This window comes from Coenobita brevimanus, chromosome 17, assembly GCF_032717465.1.
Source record: "Coenobita brevimanus isolate Jiangsu-jjx chromosome 17, ASM3271746v2, whole genome shotgun sequence".
Lineage (NCBI taxonomy): Eukaryota > Metazoa > Arthropoda > Malacostraca > Decapoda > Coenobitidae > Coenobita > Coenobita brevimanus.
Window position 1 is genome coordinate 1177501 of NC_136970.1, and position 10000 is coordinate 1187500.

The 10000-nt window shown below is 40.7% G+C and overlaps 1 protein-coding gene across 1 annotated transcript in view; it reads right to left on the minus strand.

Moving 5' to 3' along the window:
• Nucleotides 1–10000, minus strand: part of LOC145391220 (zwei Ig domain protein zig-8-like) — a 124672-nt gene that overhangs the window by 34812 nt on the left and 79860 nt on the right. The gene's annotated exons all lie outside the window — the stretch shown is intronic.

Here is a 10000-nt window from a genome sequence, read left to right on the forward strand (position 1 = left end):
GAGAGAGGGGGGGAGGGACCTATGAGAGAGAGGGAGAGGGAGGGACTGTGATTGAGAGGGAGAGACCTATGTGTGAGAGAGAGAGAGACCTATAAGTGAGAGAGAGAGAGAGAGAGAGAGAGAGAGAGAGAGAGAGAGACCTATAAATGAGAGAGAGAGAGAGAGGGTTGGGTGGGTTGGGAAAGAGTTGTACCTTGTTGTGACAGGTGTGCGGCAGAGAAAGACAGCTGTTGATGGGAAAACAATGTGTGTGTGTGTGTGTGTGTGTGTGTGTGTGTGTGTGTGTGTGTGTGTGTGTGTGTGTGTGTGTGCGATGTTTATAGATGTAGACATAAGAGATTACAAGTGTGTGTGTGTGTGTGTTTGCTTTATAGACGTAGACATTAAGAGATTACGTGTGTGTGTGTGTGTGTGTGTGTGTGTGTGTTTGCTTTATAGACGTAGGCGTTAAGAGATTACAGGTGTGTGTGTGTGTGTGTGTGTGTGTGTGTGTGTGTGTGTGTGTGTTTATAGACATGTAGACGGATGGATATAAGAAGTAGATGTATGGATAGATTAATAAAAAGAAATACATAACTAGACAGAGTTAGGTAGATAGATAGATAGATAGATAGATGTAGAATAGACAGGTATATAGGGAGGATATAGTATCGTTTGACTACGAGCGCACACTCTGATAGATACACAATAGATAGATAGATTGGTAGGTAGGTGCAGAGAAGGTAAATAGATAGATAGATAGATAGATAGACAGGTGAGAGAGAGTAATTATACCCAGGCAATTGATACAGAACTGAACCTATGCAAGTATGATTGAAAGAAAGCTAGTGGGAGAGAGAGAGAGAGTGGGGGGAACTGTACATGTGCAAGTATGTATGAAAGTGAGAAAATGAGAGAGAGAGAGAGAGAGTGGGGGACAATGATGGACAAGGGAGACAAGAGTTATTAAGGGCTTTGTGTGTGGGTGTGAGTGAGGGGAGTGATAAACGAGAGAGAGAGAGAGAGAGAGAGAGCTATTTTACTCTTTGAGAGGGGTAAATAGAGTTAATTATCAGGGATGACATGATTTATAAGTTTATTCATAGATAGATAGATGGATGGATAGGTAGATAGATAGAAAGATAAATAGATAGATGGATGGATAGACACGGAGGTAAAATAGTTTTCGCTGAGAAATGAGAGAGAGAGAGAGAGGGAGAGAGAGAGATAGGTGTGAAAAAACTTTAACCTCTAAGATAAGGAGAAAAATTTTGGCACCACCCTGTACGTGACTTGGGGGAGGGAGGGAGGGAGGGAGGAGGGTTAGATAAGAGGGGAGGGAGGGAGGAGGAGGGTTAGATAAGAGGGGAGGGAGGGAGGGGGAGGGTTAGATAAGAGGATGGTTGGAGGGAGGAGAGAGAGAGATGTGAGGGTGGGGAGGGAGATAAGGGAGGGAGGGAGGGAGAAAAAAGAGAGGAGAAAGGGAGAGAGTAGTGTGTGTGCGTGTGTGTGTGTATGTGTGTGTGTCTGTGTACGTACATTATTTGCACACTTCATGTCTGTTTGCGTTTCAGTTTTATTCGTGTACGTTATTACGAATATTTCTGAATTTCGTTAAGTCAAATTAAATCACCAACGTTGTGATGTTAAGTACAGGGAAGCCATCTATCTATTTATCTATCTATCGTCCTGCCTGTCTATCTACTTGTCTCTCTAATTATCAATCTTTCTTATTAATCAGATTATTTATCTTTATATATTGCTATCTGTTTCTCTGTCTATCTGTCTATCTACAATCTATCTATTCATATATCTTTGTTTATCTATCTACCATCTGTCTATTCATGTGTCTATCTATCCATCTGCAGTCTCAGTTCATCTATCTATCTATCTATCTACTATTTAATTCTCCATCTTAACATTTATCTGTCAATCTACACTATATCTATTCATATATCTGTTTATCTATCTACCATGTCTATTCATGTGTCTATCTATCTATCTGCAGTCTCAGTTCATCTATCTATCTGTGTCTATCTACTATTTGATTCTCCATCTTTACATTTATCTATCTTCAATCTATCAATTCATATATCTATCTATCCATCTAGTCTCAGTTCATCTGTCTATCTATCTATCTATCTCCCCTTGGCCATATTCTTTCTCTCTGTTGATAGACATTACTCTTATTATTTGCGTTACCCTTATATCTATCGAGGAGGTCACTATCTATCTATATAATATTCCCGTGATTCACCTTCCTACCCCCCTCCCCCCCTCAAATACTCCCCCGCCTCATCTCCCCATCTCTTCCATCTCTCTCCACTTTGATCTCGCCCCCTCGTTCTTGGTCGCCCTCTCCTCCTCCCAACGTCCTCATAACCACCTTGAAGTATTTCTCTCGTTAATTCTTCGCACAATTCATCTTATGGCATTCCACACCAAGTTCGTATTTTCTCTCTCCCTCTCTCTCTCTCTCTCTCTCTCTCTCTCTCTCTCTCTCATATCCATCTGAAAGCCGCTTCGTTAAAGACACATTCCATCCACTAAAAGTTCGCCTCAATTAAGGGGTATTTATATATATATATATTTTTTCATTAATATACATTTTTTGGGCCTTGGTCTGGCTTGGGATGTGACAAGGATAGAAAGAGAGAGAGAGAGAGAGGGAGAGGGAGGGAGGGAGGGAGAAGAGGGGAGGGAAGGGAAGGGATGGAAAAGGAAGGGAGAGGAGGAAAGGGAAGGGAGGGGAGGGGAGGGGAGAGGAGAGGAGAGGGAAGGGAAGGAATGGAAAAGGAAGGGAGAGGAGGAAAGGGAAGGGAAGGAATGGAAAAGGAAGGGAGAGGAGGAAAGGGAAGGGAGGGGAGGGGAGGGGAGGGGAGGGGAGAGGAGAGGAGGAAAGGGAAGGGAGGAGATGGAAAGGGAGAGGAGAGGAGGAACAGGGAGAGAGGGGAGAACAGAGAAGAGAGGGGAGGGAGGGGGAAGGAGAGGAGCGTGGAGGGATAGGGGATAGGAATTTGAAGGGAGGAAAGGGGGGGAGGAGAGAGAGTTGGGAAGGGATGGGATGGGAGGGAGGAGAGGAAAGGAAGGGAGGAGAGATGGGAGGAGGGGGAGAGGAGAGGAGTGTGGAGGGAGAGAGGAAGGGTGTTTGAAGGGAGGAAAGGGGAGGAAATGTGAGTTGGAGAAGGGAGGGGAGGAATGTGGCTTGTTCTACCCTTCGTTCCTACTTATTGTGTAAAAATGATTTAGAAAGATTTTATTTTTTGCTTAAAGAAAAAAACTAGAGCCAGGAAGTGCGAAAAAGTTGTCATTTGAAGAGAGAGTTTAAAGTAAAAATATAATGGTCATTTTTTTTTGTAGTTGAATTATACTTAGGACTATAAACGTCTGTCTATCGCCAGACCAATTCCGTAAGGGGTGGCCACAAACAAATCGCCACCATGTCGTTCTGTCCCCCCGCCATTTCACTGCCCTGCATTAAGGAAAGTTAATAGCCAAGGAAGATGTACTAGGGAGTGTCCACTGTTGTTTCTTGGACACATTGCTTTCAAAACACTGGAGGTCGTAGCCAGAGGGAAAGATAAATTGAGGAGGGCGGGTTGTGAATTGAGTATTTGGAGACTTCTAGGGTGAAATTACTGTTATTAATATCGTCATTATTATATTTCGTGTTCTTCCCTCTTGTTCTTGTTCTTCTTCATCCTTTTATTATCGTATCGTCATTATTATTATTATTATTATTATTATTATTATTATTATTATTATTATTATTACTACTACTACTATTACTACAACTACAAGGACCGTGTTATTGTTAATATTATTATTATTATTATTCCTACTACTACTATTACAACTACTACAAGCACCGTATTATTATGATTATGATTATTATTATTACTATTACCGGTACTGTTATTATTATTATTATTATTATTACAAATTATTATTATCATTATTATTATTATTATTACTATTATTATTAAAAATTATTATTATTATTATTATTATTATTACTACCGGAGCTGCCACCAAACTAACATAACAGACTTAATCCTACTTCTTTTTCCTTCATTTTTCCCCCGCTGGACCTTTGGCCACAAGGGAGGAGACATTAAAACTTCTCCATTCCTTTTCTTTTTTCTTTCTTTTTCTTGAGCCATTCACCACCTCAGCTATGCAAATCAGGGCATCTCTTAATGTGGGGGATTCATTTTTTCTCGAAATTTTGGGTGATTTTTGAGAGAGAGAGAGAGAGAGAGAGAGGGAGGGAGGCTAAGATTGTGTGTGTGTGTGTGTGTGTGTGTGTGTGTGTGTGTGTACATATATACAGTATACATTTAGAGAGAGAGAGGCTAAGATTGTGTGTGTGTGTGTGTGTGTGTGTGTGTGTGTGTACATATATACAGTATACATTTAGAGAGAGAGAGGCTAAGATTGTGTGTGTGTGTGTGTGTGTACATAAATATATATACATTTAGAGAGAGAGAGAGACTAAGATTGTGTGTGTGTGTGTGTGTGTGTGTGTGTGTGTGTGTGTGTACATAAATATATATACATTTAGAGAGAGAGAGAGACTAAGATTGTGTGTGTGTGTGTGTGTGTGTGTGTGTGTGTGTGTACATATATACAGTATACATTTAGAGAGAGAGAGAGACTAAGATTGTGTGTGTGTGTGTGTGTATGTGTGTGTGTACATAAATATATATACATTTAGAGGGAGAGAGAGAGAGACTAAGGTGTGTGTGTGTGTGTGTGTGTGTGTGTGTGTGTGTGTGTGTGTGTGTGTGTGTGTACATAAATATATACACATACATCATCAACATTCTTTCATGGGGTCATTGAGTTATACTTTCATACATTCAATAATTCAACTCTATACGGCTACCATGCATGCGGTAATTATATATATATACTTTTTTCGATTTTCAAATTCCACATTATTTTTTTAATAGCATTTTTTTTTCTTTTAAATGAATGGAGTAATTAATTCTTTGGGTATTATTGGGCGAGGAAGTATATTTATATTATTATTATTATTTTTTTTTCATTTTTTTTTTTGGCTTGCTAATTAGGGATTATTTTTTTTTGGGGGGGGGCGAGTGATTTAGTTATTTATTTTATTATTTTATTATTTGTGATTTTCAGAATTGGGAATTATATTATGTGGGATTGGTCGATGTGATGATTTTTTTGTCTTTGGTTTTTCAGAGAGAGAGAGAGAGAGAGAAGGTGCATCACAAAGAGAGAAAGTAAGTCGGAATGAGAGCAAGGAGAAATTTGTACAAGTATAAGAAGAAATGAGAGAAAGGGAAAGAAGTGAGAGAGAGAGAGAGACCTGAAAACCGAGAAGAGAGAAAGAAGAAAGTCTGAGAGTGAGAGTAAGGAAGAACTAGTAGAAGGAAAAGAGTAACAGAGAGAGAGAGAGAGAGAGAGAGAGAGAGAAAGAGAAAGTGAGAGAGTAAGGGAATGAGGCCAAGGGAAAACTGAAAGAAGTAAAAGAAAGAAAGAGAGAGAAGGGGGAAAGAAGTGAGAGAGAGAGATAGAGAGAGAGAGAGAGAACTGAAAAGCGAAAAGAAAGTGAGGGAATGAGAGCCAGGAAGAAAGGGGGGAGGGTGAGCAATGTTTTTCGAGTTCGCTTTATTGGTCTTCAGATATTTTTGGCCCAACTTAAAATCTCACCCCAAATTTTGAGTTTGGGAAGCGGGGGGGGGGGGAGTTTGAAATCTCCTTGTTTGTCTGTCAGTACCTCTATCTGTCTGTCTGTCTGTCTGTCTATCTATCTATCTATCTGTCTAGTCATCATCATTGTCGTCTTTGATCATTATTATCTTTCTCCTCCTCCTATTCCTCCTCCTCCTCCTCTTTACTCTCTTCTTCCTCATCTTCCCTCTTCCTCCTCTATCCTCTTCTTCTTCCTCATCTTCCCTCCTCCTCCTCCCTCCTCCTCCTCTTCTTCCTCTTCCTCCTTTATTATTACTGCTCTTCTTCCTCCTCCTCATTATTCCTCCTCCTCCTCTTTCTCTTTCCTATTTCCTCCTCCTCCTCCTCCTCTTTCTCTTTCCTATTTTCTCCTCCTCTTTCTCTTTCCTATTTCCTCCTCCTCGTCTTTCTCTTTCCTATTTCCTCCTCCTCGTCTTTCTCTTTCCTATTTCCTCCTCCTCCTCTTTCTCTTTCCTATTTCCTCCTCCTCCTCTTTCTCTTTCCTCTTTCCTCCTCCTCCTCTTCTCTCTCCCTCCTCCACCTCCTCCTCCTCCTCCTCCTCCGTGGCAGCGAATGGGTTAAGCACTTGAAAAATACAGTATGTTTTTTTCTTGCATGTTTATTTATTTTTTTACTGTGGTATGAAAAAAAAAAAAAAAGAAAATGTGCGTGTGTGTGTGTGTGTGTGTGTGTGTGTGTGTGTGTGTGTGTGTGTGTGTGTGTGTGTAAAACTCGAGAGACAAAACTGAAACGATGAGATTGTTTCATAACCACATTCTCTCTCTCTCTCTCTCTTTCTTCCCCCCGCGAAAATTCCACCCATCCACACACACACACACACACACACACACACACACACACACACACACACACACACACACACACACAGCTCCTTGGTAATTCTTAAGGCGTTTCGGAGCTCGCTACGGTGCACGGGGGGAGGAGGAGGAAGAAGAGGAGGAGGTGGAGGAGAAGAACAATAATAAAGGAAGAGGAGGAAGAAGAAGAGGATGAGGAGGAAGAAGAGGAGGAGGAGGAGGAAGAAGAGGAGGAGGAGGAGGAAGAAGAAGAGAGGAAGAGAAGGCAAGGAAGAAGGAAGTAATGTAAGGAAGGGAGGAAAGAACGGAGGAGGTAGTAGGGGAAGAGGAGAAAGAATGAGGGTACGAGTAAAGCGAGAGAGAGAGAGAGAGAGAGAGAGAGAGATTAAAGAAAATTAAAGAGAGTAGGACACTAGTCGCCTGTCTGCCGTCTTCATCATTCACCTCTACACTTATTTGTTGTATTTTGTCCGTCTGTCTGTCTCTCTGTCTGTCTGTCTGTCTGTCTGTCTCTCTCTCTCTCTCTCCCCATCCTGTATCCGAAAACGCCTAAAACACACACACACACACACACACACACACACACACACACACACACACACACACACACACACACACACACACACCATGTCAATAAGTTTTAAATCCTGTCATTTCTCGAGGTAGATACGTAGAGAGAGAGAGAGGAAGAGAGAGAGAGAGAGAGGGAGAGAGAGAGAGAGAGAGAGAGAGAGAGAGAGAGAGAGAGAGAATTTCACCAAAGCCCTAAAATGTCATCATATCTGTGAATGAAAAAAAAAAATAAATAATCCCTCATTAACGAGTATATATATTTTTTTTCGTCGTGTTTTTTCCATGGCTTTGAAACCATACAATTTTTTTATTTTTCATTTTTCGACCCGAGGTATTCTGTTCTCAATATATATTTTTTTCGGATCGTTTCACTCATCAAGGACAAGGCAGTTTTAGAAGGAAGGGAATGAAAAACTGGATTTGGTGGCTTTCTGTCTGTGTCTGTCTGTCTGTCTGTCTGTCTGTCTCTCTCTCTCTCTCTCTCTCTCTCTCTCTCTCTCTGTAGCTACCTATCTCTCTATCTGTCTATATCTATATCATGAAATTTGTTTTTTTTTCTCTCTGTCTGTCTGTCTCTCTCTCTCTGTGGCTACCTATCTATCTATCTGTCTATATCTATATCAGGAAATTTGTTTTCTCTCTCTCTCTCTCTATGTTAATCTTGAGCAAAGGGAACAATTAACACAAGGAAATATTAGACCAGGATAGCAAGGCGAAACTTAATAATTTGATTTTGGTCAAAGTTGGAGATTAGGTGTGTGTGTGTGTGTGTGTGTGTGTGTGTGTGTGTGTGTGTGTGTGTGTGTGTGTGTAATTGGCAAAGTGCACGCGATTCAAAAATGTGTGTACGTGAAGCTGTTTGGATCTCAGTTAATGAGAGAGAGAGAGAGAGATTGTGTATGAATTTTTGCGTAGGGTTGTTAGACTATGAGAATAAATGTGTGTGTGTGTGTGTGTGTGAGAGAGAGAGAGAGAGAGAGAGAGAGAGAGAGAGAGAGAGAGAGAGAGAGATTGTGTATGAATATTTGTGTAGGTTGTTAGAGTGTGTGAATTAATGTGTGTATTAGAAATAGATATTACAATAGATAGATTTTGTATTGCAGGCCATGGTGGTGATTGTGGTGGTGGTGGTGGTGATTGTGATGATGGTGATAGTGGTGGTTGAAGCGTTGAAAATACTGATAAAGTTAGTAGTATTAATGGTGATGATGAATGAGAAGAAACGATGAAAATGGTGATGATAATGTTTGTGATGATGATGAAGCAGGAAGGTGATGAATGTGTAGACGATGATGATGATGAAGAGTGGGAAGGAGAAGGAAGATGATGAATATGTAGACGATGGTGATGGTAATGGTGAAAAAGATGATGATGATGATGAAGAGTAGGAAGAAGGAAGAAGATGAATATGTAGACGATGGTGATGATTATGATGAAAAAAATGATGATGATGAATTTGTAGACGATGATGTTGGTGATGTTGATGATAATGGTGATGATGTAGACGATGATGGTGATGTTGATGATGATGTTGATAATGGTGATGATGGTGATGAAAAAGATGATGATGATGATACACGTCCACCCCGCCCCTCCCATCTCTCTGACTAGATTAATTGCTTCCCTGTTTCTTGTTACGTATTAATTAACCTGTCCTTGTGTTTTATCTCGCTCCATGTCCAACTCAGGGGTGAAACAGCTGGTGAAACGGGGTCTGGAATTAGTGAAACAGGGGGTGAAATGGGGTCTGGAATTAGTGAAACAGGGTGTGAAATGGGGTCTGGAATTACTGAAACAGGGAGTGAAATGGGGTCTGGAATTACTGAAACAGGGGGTGAAATGGGGTCTGGAATGAGTGAAACGGGGTCTGGAATTAAACAGGCGGTGAAACGGGTTTAAAATGGGTTCTCACAGTGAATTGGTGAAACAGGTTGAAAGTAACGAAATTGGGGTTGAAACGGGTTCAGAGAGAGAGAGGGGGAGGGAAGGAGAGAGAGAGAGGGAGAGAGAGAGAGAGAGAGAGAGAGAGAGAGAGAGAGAGGGAGAGATGAAACTAGGTGAAGGAAACTGAAATAGATCACGTCGTTCTGAGTAAAAAAAGCGAGTAAAAAAAAACACACACATTAATCTCTCTATTGAAACGAAACGAAAACTGAGAGAAAAGATGAAACGGGCTCGCGATGAAACCTGAAAGAGAGAGAGAGAGAGAGAGAGAGAGAGAGAGAGAGAGAGAGAGAGAGAGAATATGTGAGTCGCGATCAAACTAAGCGAGGGAAATAGATAAGGTAGATGTAGATAGATAGAATTAGAGAGAGAGAGAGAGCCGTGATTAAGCTAGGCGAGAGAAATAGATAGGTGGATAGATAGAATTTTCATTGGCTTAGGTATACTAGGCGTGCGATAGATAAATATTAATAGATTGTGCAGATAGATAGATAGCGGTAGGTGGATAGATTGGGAGGAAGTATCCAGGATGTTCCGTTAGATACTGGATAGATAGATAGTTAGATAGACTTACATTAGGTATGAGATAGATATGTAAATTGATAGATAAAAAGATTGTGTGTATGGATGTAGGTAGATAGGTTTTGAGAGAGAGAGAGAGAGAGAGAGAGAGAGAGAGAGAAATTTCACTTCCATGCATTATATACACGTATAGATTGATAGGTAGATAGAAAAATAGATAAGTTGATAGATAGATAGAGAAACAGGTGTGTGAGGAGAGAGAGAGAGAGAGAGAGAGAGAGAGAGAGAATTACACTGTTCCATTTGGCAAGAGGTATATATAGATTGACAGGTAGATAGAAAAATGAATGTGTGTGTGTGTGTGTTTGAGAGAGAGAGAGAGAGAGAGAGAGAGAATTACACTGTTCCATTTGGCAAGAGGTCTATATAGATTGACAGGTAGATAGAAAAATGAATGTGTG